Below are 12443 nucleotides of genomic sequence, written 5' to 3'. Positions count from 1 at the left end.
TCGACGATGGTTTTAGGTTTTCTGCTTCTTCTTCTTTAGGAAGAAGAAGCTCGAACAGTGGAATGGTCGAGCGCGGGGGAAGTGACGAACCTGAGGAGGAGGGTGGTCGTGAGGCAGTTTGGGAATGGGATTCAGCTAGGGTTTTTGCTTCTTCTTCTTGAGGAAGAAGAAGCGTGAACAGTGCCTGCTTTTCAAAAAATTCCCCAGTCCCCTTTCCTTTGTGTTTCCTCCGTGTATTTAGCATGGGTTTTGCCCAGAAAAATGAGCCCACGCGTGGTGGGGTTCGAGGCATATGTCCCCCACGCGTGGTGGGGTTCCCCACGTGTCCTGGACACGGTTTATTGTGGGCTAGGTTCGAAAATTAGGCCTAAATTCGGGTAGTTTAAACCCGAATATTATTCTTTTGCCCGGACCCAAGAAAATAGGAGCATGTTGCTTAACTAGTCCTATGTAAGCAAAATAACTACCAAAAATAAGACTAGTATTTAAACAAAACTATATCTTTTTAAATATTTTTCAAGGTTTAAAATAGTTACAAAAATATTAATAAAACTATATTTTTTTTTGTAATTTTCGTTTTAAATATTAAGATAAAATATGAGGTAATAGTTTTTGTATTTTCAAAGTTAAAATGACTATAGGATATTAATAAAACTACTTTTTTGTAATTTTCGTTCTTTAATAAAGGTAAAAATATGAAGTAATATTTTTGTATTTTTTCAAAATTATAATGACTGCAAACATTAATAGAACTATATTTTTTTTTGTAATTTTCGAATTTATATAAAGTACCAAAATAAAGTACAATTTTTTTTGTATTTTTCAAGTTTATGAGAGATACATATAGTAAAATTTATATATATATTTTTGAAATTTTCTTTTGCAACGAAATAAAGTAAAAATAGTTAAAATAGCTATTCTAGACCCAATTTCATATATTCACGCTAAAAATGTGAAAATTCTCGGGGAGGGTCAAAAATCACGTGCTTACAATATTATTCTTACATCAAAAATTACAGATAAATCTTGTCAAGCTATTGTCAGTGTTGTTACTCATTTTACTTATCATTCAGGCCAAACTATTAATTTTGATAAATCAAAAATATTTTCCTCCAAAAATTGCTCACCTAATATAAGAACTACTATACTACAAATCTTCCACATGAATGAGGGAAAAAGCTTTGGGAAATACTTAGAATTCCCAATTTTTATTGATAAGCCTTCTAAAAGGGATTACCAATTCCTAATAGAAAATTTTAAAAATAAATTAGCAGAATGGAAAATAATTTTTTTAACAAAAGCAGGAAAGACTACTCTAATTCGTTCAACTTTAAATACTCTTCCTAACCATATTATGCAGTATATTAAAATACCTTCTTATATACTTACTTATCTCAATCGTTATCAACGTATTTTTCTATGGGGCACAACTCCTACTAAGAAAAGATTACATTTAATCAAATGGACTACCATCACACAGCCACTTGATAAAGGAGGGTTAGGAATATCTTGCTTTAAAAAATCAAGCCTTGCATGCAAGTCTTGCATGGAGACTATTTCAAAATCCTAATTAACTATGGGCACAAGTTTTATTATATGCTTACTTACGATTATCTCGACTGATCAAAAAACAAGTCTCAACAACTTGGCGTAATATTATGTTAGGATGATCCGACTACAAATTAGGGATTAAATGAAATATAACAACAGAAAAACATGTAAAATTCTGGACGGATCCTTGGATTAGTCACAATTATCTATTACGTAATTGCATATATGGACCACTTCCAAACCATGGGAAAAATAAAACTGTTTCGAATTACTATTACAACCACACTTGGCATTTCAATATGTTACCTTTCAATTTACCAACTCATTTACACACTCTTATTAATAATATTTATATGCCTCTTGCACCTTCAACATATGACCAAATATACTGGGGTTTCACACAAAATGACATATTTTCGATTAAATCAATGTACAATTCTTTCACAAATAGCATAAATTCTACAACAACTACTCCAACAGATAGCTACAACTGGATTTGGAAACTTCATATTCCTCCAAAGATATCATATTTCATATGGTTACTTTCCAATGATAGGCTTCCGACGCTGCTTATCTCACAAAATGAGGTCTGTTTAATTCTTTTATCTGTTCTCAGTATCATATGGCCCCTGGAACATTACAACATATATTTCTAGAATGTCCACTTGCTAAACACCTCTGGACTACGCTCAAAATATTCACTATCAATGCCAGTTCTCTACAATGCCATAATACTACTCTAAACTGGTTTTACCTTTTCATACATCAACAACTACTATTCACCCAATATAATATTCCAGATACCACTCTTATACCGTATGCATTATGGAAATTATGGCTTATACGTAATAAAAATACTCTGGATCATAAAAAATGTTGTTTACAGATTTCTTCCATCTTTACAAAAGTTGCAGAATTTTACTACCTTACTAATCACAGATCAAAGAATTCTTCTTCAATACCGTTATATATAAAATGGCACCCCCCAAATATACATACTTATAAGCTTAATATAGATGGATCTTGCTCACTTAACCAAACTAATAATGGTATAGGAGGTCTTTTTCGTAATCCACAGGGACATTGAATCATAGGTTTTGCAGGAACATCAATACCTGGGACAGCTATTCAAACTGAACTTCTAGCCTTGCTCATGCGACTGACAATTGCTGTCCAAAAGCATCTCAAACCACTCATCATTGAAACAGATGCACAGGCCATACTAGGTATGTTAAACTCCACTATAAAGTAATACACTAATATTATTAATGACTGCAGGTTATTACTACAACAACTGGATAGCCCGCCTCTCCAAAGTATCTATAGGGAGCAAAATAGTGTTGCGGATAGTCTAGCTACCTATGGAGCCATACATGCAAAGGCAAGCTGTCTACTGTTTGGAAGTCCACCACCTTTTGTGTCATCCTTATACCAACAAGATCAATATGGGCTACTAAGAAGAAGGATGATTAAAACTAAGTCTAATTTATGTAATAGTAGTAGTTTAATTAGTAATGTACCTAGTACTTCTAATAGTTTTTTTTGGCTAGTTCTACTTTTGCTCCTAGTAATGGTACCTCTACGGGGGCCCTAGGTACTACTTCTAGTATTGTAAATTTGATGCTTGTAATGCATCTCCTTAACTGCTCTCCTATAAGATCTTGATTTTATATATATCCATCTTTTCAACAAGAACAAAAAAATTATATATTTATTTTATTGAAAAAAAAATTGTTATATCTACAACATGAAAAGAAAGTACTTAGTGTGTGTTTGGTAAGAAGGAAAATATTTTCCTAGAAAATGAGTAGTTTTATGACTTATTTTTCCTTGTTTGGTTGGTGAGTGAAAACCTTTTTCCGAAAAATATTTTTTAGTATTTGGTTAGAGAGTATAAAATATTTTTAGAAAATAAATTTTTATGCTACACTCCTCAAACCACCTTCCCCAAAAACCCCATGTTTCCTATACTCATCTTTAAGAATTTTATTATTCTTTTCAGAATTCACACAAAAACCAAAGAAACTAATGTGTTATTTTACTTTTTCCACACAAGAACAACATTGAGATTTGAGCTCGATAACTAAAAAAATACTTTATTTTGTTGAAAATAAAGTATCATTTCTACAACATAAAAAGAAAGTACTCAATTTGTTGAAATGAAAGAAAATAAAATACTTTTTCTACATCATAAAAAGAAAGTACTTAATTTGTCGAAATGAAAGAAAATAAAATACTTTTTCTACATCATGAAAAGAAAGTACTTATTTTTGTTGAAATGAAAGAAAATATTCTTTTCTACATCGTGAAAAGAAAGTACCCATTTTGTTGAAATGAAAGAAAATGACGTTTCTACATCATGAAAAAGAAAGTACTCATTTTGTTAAAAGAAAATTATTTTTCTATTTCACGAAAAGAAAATAATTAGTTTGTTGAAATGAAAGAAAAAAATTTTCTACATCATGAAAATAAAGTACTCGTTTTGTTAAAATGAAAGAAAATACTTTTACTACATCATAAAAAATATATACTCATTTTGTAGAAAAAATATTCTTAATAATAGTTCTATTTTAGGTTGGGTGGTGGACGAGGTTGGGGTGGATGGGTAGGGGTGGTTTGAAGGTGAGGTGGGTGGGGGTGGATTGGGGATAGAATGGAGAAGGTTAAAAACAAGTTTTGAAATATGCTTTTTGTTCTTTTGATAAGGAAAATATTTTCCCCTAGTTGGAGGAAAATATTTTCCAAAACATTTAAGTCAACCAAACATGAAAAAATTGGAAAATATTTTTCTTCATATCAAACACACCTTTAATAATATTTTTATTTAGGGTGGGTGGTGGGCGAGATTGGGGTGGGTGAGTCGGGGTGGTTTGGGGGTAGAGTGGGATGGGGAATATGGTTAATACCATTGAAAAAAGAGTTTTGGAAAATATTTTCCTTCAATTGAAGGATGAGTTCACGAGAAAAATATTTTCTAATACATTTAAACCAATCAAACATGAAAAAATTAGAAAATATTTTCCGAAAAATATTTCCTTTGTATCAAACACACCCTTAGTTCATTTGCTTTTTTCCCGTAAGTAGAATTAATTTTATTATTTAGCTGGAGCCTAGTTTCTTTTTTCTTCTTGTAAATTGTTATAAGTGACTTGAGTCCAAGCTTCCATTTGACTATAGATTTTAGCTACTTTCTCTTAAAAAAAATTAAAAATATTATTTGTTAATGAAATATGATTAATTTTTAAAATATTCAAATGCTGCTTTAGGACATTTTTTGGATGAAAACATTTTATCCATTACAAAACTTTAATTTTCTTCAAATAAATATATGCTTAAAAACAACTTTAATTTTCAAAAATATGTTTTTGTTATAAATATATTATATTATGGATGTTCATTTAGTACTTCGTTGTAAATAAGTTTTCTAAAGAAGCTTATTCATATGGGACTCCGCCGTAAATATGTTTATCTATTTAGTACTCTATTGAAAATAAGCCTCCTGAAGAAGCTTATCACTTCGGTACCTGGTTATGGATAAACATTACCCCCGATAGAAGATTATTCATATCAGGTATAATAAGCTTATTTTTCGATATTCGGTTATGGATAAACATTACCTCCGGTAAAAGATTATCCATACCGGGTACAATGAGCTTATCCTTTCAGTACTCCGTTATGGATAAACATTACCTCCAGTAGAAGATTATCTATACCTGGTACAATGAGCTTATCCTTTCGGTACTTCGTTATGGATAAACATTACCCTCAGTAGAAGATTATCTATACCTGGTACAATGAGCTTATCCTTTCAGTACTCCGTTATAGATAAACATTACTCTCAGTAGAAGATTATCCATATCTGGTGTAGTAGCAGCTTGCAGTAGCAGCTTTCTTTCTTCTATAAATAGAAGAGATTTCAGTTCATTATGTACGTCAGTTTGAATTCGAATAATATATCAGTTTTTCTCTATACTTGTCTTTATTTTACAGTCTTTATTTTATAACACGTTATCAGCACGAGACTCTGCCATCTCGAGCAAATACTTTGAAAGTATTAGAGGTACGAACTTTCTTTTCCTAAATAATGTCAAATCTTTCTAAACTTGAATTTGTAGCCCTGGATATATCGGGCAAAAGTTACATGTCTTGGGTACTTGATACTGAAATTCATCTTGATGCGATGGGTTTGGAAGATACCATCAAGGATAAAATCAGGCATCAAACCAAGACCGTGCCAAAGCAATGATATTCCTATGTCATCACCTTGATGAGGTCCTGAAAATGGAATATCTCACTATTAAAGATCCAGTGTAAAATAATTTGAAAGATAGATATGACCACCTGAAGATGGTTGTTCTTCCACAGGCACATTATGATTAGACTCATCTAAGGCTACAAGATTTTAAATCTATAAGTGAGTATAATTCTGCTATGTTCAGAATTGTTTCCCAATTAAAATTATGTGGTGATAATATTACTGATCATGATATGTTGGAGAAAAATTTCACCACTTTTCACACCTCGAATATGCTCCTGCAGCAGCAACATCGAGAGATAGGATTTAAAAAGTATTCTGAACTTACCTCACATCTTCTTGTAGCCGAGCAACATAATGGGCTATTAATGAAAACCATGAAAGTCGACCTACTGGTTCTTGTCCATTCCCTGAAGTGAATGAGACGAACTTCCACCAAGCTAAACGTGGAAGAGGTCGTGGCCCCAGTCGTGGTCATGGCCGTGGTCGGGGAAGAAACTCTAATCATGGTAATAATAATGCACCAAAGAACCCTCCTCACCACCAGTAGTGGAAAAAGAAGGAACAAAAGCATGAAGCGGTGCAAGCACCAAATGCAGAAAATGCATGCTACATATGTGGAGGAAAAGGGCACTGGTCACATACCTGTCGTATGCCAAAACACCTGGTTGAGCTTTATCAAGCCTCCCAGAAGAAGATTGAGAAAAATGCTGAAGCAAATTTTATTTCTGAAGATAATTTAGACTTCATGCATTTGGATGTAGCCGATTACTTTGCACTCCCAGAAGGAGAAACAAGTCATGTAATCAGTGGTGAATCTATAGAAATATAAATATTTTAAATTTTGTTATTTGTAATAGATAGTATGATTATGTAATTGTTGTACATAAATAAAAGTTATGCTTTGATAATGATGTTTTACTATAATATATTTTATTTATGTCATTTTGAAGAATATGGATAATCCTCAAATTATGTTTGGATCAAAGACAAATCATGAAGATATTTGTGTTATTGATAGTGGAACAACTCATGCCATATTCAAGAATCAGAAATACTTTTCTTATTTGCATAAGGAAAAAGCAAATGTTTCAACAATTTCTGGTAATATAAGTTTGATTGAAGGCTCCGGAAGAGCCGTTATATTTCTGTCTAAAGGAACAAAAATTATTATAGATAATGCATTGTTCTCCTCCAAGTCCCGAAGAAACTTGTTGAATTTTATAAATATCCGCCAAAATGGGTATCATGTTGAGACAATAGATGAAATGAACATGGAATATCTTTGTATTACAAAGAATATTTCTGGCCAGAAATGCATTGTAGAAAAGTTACCGACTTTTTCTTCTAGCTTATACTATTCAAAAATTAGTACAATTGAAGCACATTCTATCGTAAACCAGAAGTTTACGGATTCAAATACTTTTTTACTTTGGGATGGCCGTTTGGGCCATCCTGGATCAATAATGATGAGACGAATTACTGAAAATTCGAGTGGGCATCCATTAAAGAACCCGAAGATTCTTACAAATGACGAATTTTCTTGTGATGCTTGTTATCAGGGCAAAATGGTCACTAGACCATCACCAATGAAGGTTGGCATTGAATCCCCTGTCTTTTTTAGAGCGTATACATGGGGATATATGTGGACCTATTCACCCACCAAGTGGGTTGTTGTCACGACCCTAATCCCCGAACCCGGTCGTGATGGCGTCTCTCGTGAAGACAAGGCCAGCCAGTCCAACACAGTACACTTCTTTAAGTAGTTAATTACCATAAAATAGTTTAAAGCATGATTCAATAGCAATAATTCACGGAAATATAAATAACAATAGAAGGAACCATCCCGATACAGCCCAAACCGGGGTGTCACAAGTCATGAGCAACTAATGATCCTGATACGAGTCTACTAGGTATGATGTCTGGTACAATAGTTTGAAAAACATAGAATTAATAAGATAAATGGAGGCACGGGGGCTGCGGACGCCAACAACTACCTCGTAGTCTCCGAAACACCGCCAGGACTGGGAGGATCAACACTCAGGAGCGGGATCTGCTATGCCTGAATCTGCACACAAGGGTGCAGGGAGTAAAGTGAGTACTCCAACTCAGTGAGTAACAAATATAAATAATGGCTGAAAGCATGAAAACACGTAAAGGCACAAGGCAGTTCTATATCAAAGCAGTAAAATCACTTAAACCAGTAAATCCGTGAAGAAATCAAGTTAAATCCCTTTTTAAACAAGTAAAACAGGTAGTTTGGCAGGTAAATAACAAGTAGAAATCTGCCCCTCTGGCACATTATCAATCACTCAAGATAGTATCAGCCCCTCGGGCTCACTCTCAGTACAATATCAGCCCCTCGAGCTCACTCTCAGTACAATATCAGCCCTTCGGGCTTACTCTCATATCATGATGGGTACCCGCACTCATTGTGGGTGTGCAGACTCCGGAGGGGCCCCTTACGGCCCAAACGCTATATCAAGCCACCTCGTGGCATCATCTCTCGGCACACGGCCTCACATCACTCGGCACTCATCCTCACATCACTGAAGCCACCTCGTGGCATATAAAGTATCTCAGGCCCTCGGTCTCATATCACTCAGTGTATCCTCAGATTTGGCCCTCGGCCGCACTTAGTCAGAAAATCATCACAAGCCCCTCAGGCATTTGTAAAACAGTAGTGCTCAACCGAAAACATCGTTTAGAAATATCATTTAAGTCTCAAAACTGAGTAAGAATGGCTGAGTTGTAAAACAGTGGAAAACAACAGGACTGAGTTCAGGTAATAAATCAATACCATGAGAAAATAGTGATAAAAATCCCTGGAGGGTTCAAATAGTTTGCACGAAGCCCAAATATGGCAATCATCCCAAACCATATGATAACAAACAAGTTTCAGTCAAATACACGGTAAAATCATCAATCGGGACGGACCAAGTCACAATCCCCAATAGTAAACGATCCACGCTCATCATCAAGCGCGTGTCTCACCTCAATATAGCACTACGATGTGCAATCCGGGGTTTCAAACCCTCAGGGCATCATTTACAATTATTACTCACCTCGAACCGGCTAAATCTCTAGCTTGCGATGTCTTTGCCCCTCGAATTGGCCTCCACGCACGTCGAATTTATCCAAAATCAGAACGAATACGTCACAATATGCTAAGGGAACAAAGCCCAAGCGAAAACAATCAACAAAGGGCGCGATTCTTGAAATTACCAAAACTCGAGCCTTGGGCCCATGTCTCGGAATTTGACAAAATTCACAAAACTAAAATCCTTATACTCTCACGAGTCTAACCATATAAAAATTATCCAATTCCGGTATCATTTGGTCCTTCAAATCATCATTTTATATTTTTGGAAGATCCCACAAATTTTCTTCCCAAATTCCATCCCAAATCACGAATTAAATGATGAATTCAATGATAGATTCATGTACTCTAGCCAAATCTGAGTTAGAATCACTTATCCCGATGAATTTCTTGAAACCCTTCGAAAAATCGCCAAAATCCGAGCTCTGTAGGTCAAAATATTAAATAAAACCCAAAACCTCGTATTTATAGAGTACCCTACAGATCTCCACCTCCGCGGGCCGCACAAAAGTGACCGCGGTCCGCACAAAACCAGTGCGGTCCGCACAAAAATGACCGCGGCCGCACAACTTTCCTCTACAGTGATAGGATTTATTATTTTGGCCATAACTTTCTCTACAGATGTCCATATTGTGATATCTTTAACTTTGTGGAAACTAGACATGAAGGGCTACAACTTTTGTTTTTGAATCATTTCAAAATTCCTTGTAGATCAAAAGATATGAGCTTCCGAAGTAGGACCAGTGAAAAGTTTCCTACCGCGGCCGCACTTCTTTTTGTGCGGACCACGCGGGTGAGTTCCGAGGCCAGCAACCCTTCTGAACCTGCTACAACTATGATTTTCGGCCTAAAACATCCCGGAACCTACCCAGAATCCACCCGGAACTCCCGGAACTTCAAACCAATTGTACCAACACATCCTATGACATCGTTCAAACTTGTTCAAAACTTCAAAATGCTCACAACAACATCAAATCACCAATTTAACATAAGATTCAAGCCTAAGAACTCCAAGAACTCTTAAATTATGCTTTCGATCAAAAAGTCTTTCAAATCTCGCCCGAATGACCTGAAATTTTGTACATACATGCCAAATGACACAACGAAGCTACTGCGACTCTCAGAATTCCATTCCGACCGCTATATCAGAATCTCGCCTATCAATCGGAAACGCCGAAATCTCAATTTCGCCAATTCAAGGCTAAACCTTCCACGGACCTCCAAAATGCATTCCGATCACGCTCCTAACTCCCAAATCACCTAACAGAGCTAACCCAACCATAAAAATTCTGATCCGAGATCATATACAAACAAGTCAAATCTTGGTCAAACCTTTCGAATTTCAAGCTTCAACTGAGAACTGTTTTCTTCCAAATTTCATTTTGATTACCCTGAAAACCAAAACCAACAATTTACATAAGTCATAATACATCACACGGGGCAAGTCATACCCAAAAACTGGCAGCGAAATGCAAAAGCTCAAAACGACCGGTCGGGTTGTTACAGTTGTTTAGATATTTTATGGTTCTAATAGATGCATCTTCAAGATGGTCTCATGTGTGCCTACTATCATCTCGCAACCTGGCGTTTGCAAAGCTATTAGCCCAAATAATTCGATTAAGGGCACAATTCCCAAATTATCCTATAAAGACTATTCACCTTGATAATGCTGGAGAATTTTCATCTCAAGCTTTTGATGATTATTGTCTATCAGTTGGGATAAAAGTTGAACATCCAGTAGCTTATGTTCATACTCAAAATGGCTTTGCAGAGTCATTTATTAAATGCCTGCAATTGATAGCAAGACCACTACTTATGAAAACAAAATTGCCCACTACTGTTTGGGGCCATGCTATCCTGCATGCAACATCACTTATCCATCTCAGATCGACACATTATAATAAATATTTTCCGTCACAATTAGTTTTTAGTCATGAACCAAATATTACCCATCTACGAATTTTCGGATGTGCTGTATATGTGCTAGTAGTACTACCACAGCGCAGTAAGATGGGACCACAAAGAAGGATAGGAATATATGTTGGGTTTGAATTGCTCTCTATTATTCGCTATCTTAAACCATTGACAGGAGATTTATTTACTGCTCGATTTGCAGATTGTCGATTTGATGAAACAAATTTCCCATAATTAGGGGGAGAGAAAAAGAAAATCAAAAGAGAAATTGTGTGAAAAGTTTCATCATTATCTCACTTTGATCCACGTACCCCTATATGTAATCAGAAGATCCAGAAGATCATTCATTTACAGAATATAGCAAATCAAATGCTAGACGCATTTATTGATTTGAAAAGGATAACTAAGTCACATATCCCTGCAGAGAATATGCTTATCCGAATTGATATTCCAGTAGGACCATCTACTATCATGAGAGCTAGTGAACCTAAAGCTCGCCTGAAGCATGGTAGGCCTTTGGGTTCTAAGGATCGAAATCCTCAAAAAAAGAAAATCGACAAATGATCAAAACGATACTATGAAGGGATCTCTTGAAGAGACCCGGGATCTAATTAGTTCTGAGATTCCTGAAGAAATCAATTAACCCGAAGCTCATGTAAGTGAGGAACTTTTAATAAGTTCTACCGGTGATGGGATTAATTTAAATCAATCTGAAATAGTGGTGGATAATATTTATACATATAATGTTGCACTTAATATTATGCAAGATAGTAAGGACCTTGAATCTCGATCTGTCGAAAAATGTCGACAAAGATCTAATTGGCCAAAATGGCAAGAGGCAATTTAATCGGAATTAAAGTTACTTGCTAAAAGAGAGGTCTTTGGAGTTTGGACAGTAGTCCAAATACCTGCTAGTATAAAACCAGTTGGTCATAAATGGAGTTTTGTGCGAAAAAGGAATGATAAAAATGAAGTTGAAAGATACAAAGCTCGCCTTGTTGCACAAGGATTCCCACAACGATCTGGAGTCGATTTTGATGAAACATATTCACCTGTTATGGATGCCATAACATTTCGATATCTCGTCAGTTTAGCACTACATGAAAAGCTTGAAATACATATAATGGATGTAGTTACAACTTATCTGTACGGTTCACTTGATAATGAAATTTATATGAAAATCTCTGAATGATTTAAAATGCCTGAAGCGAATTCAAAATCTCAAGAAATGTATTCAATCAGATTACAAAGATCTTTGTACGGTTTAAAGCAATCTGGGCACATGTGGTATAATCGCCTTAGTGAATATTTGCTTGAAGAAGGTTATATAAACGATGTTATTTGTCCATGTATTTTTATAAAGAAAATGACATCAGAATTTGCTATACTTGCTGTTTATGTTGATGACATAAATCTTGTTGGAACTTCAGAAGAGCTCCAAAAAGCAATTGAATATCTTAAGAAAGAATTTGAGATGAAAGATCTTGGAAAGACAAAACTTTGTCTTGGTCTGCAAATTGAACATTTAGCAAATGGGATCTTTATCCATCAATCTGGCTATACAAAAATGGTCTTAAAATGCTTTTACATGGACAAAGCGCACCCATTGAGTACACCAATGAT

Source organism: Nicotiana sylvestris, chromosome 4, assembly GCF_000393655.2.
Source record: "Nicotiana sylvestris chromosome 4, ASM39365v2, whole genome shotgun sequence".
Lineage (NCBI taxonomy): Eukaryota > Viridiplantae > Streptophyta > Magnoliopsida > Solanales > Solanaceae > Nicotiana > Nicotiana sylvestris.
This window is presented reverse-complemented; position numbering follows the sequence as displayed.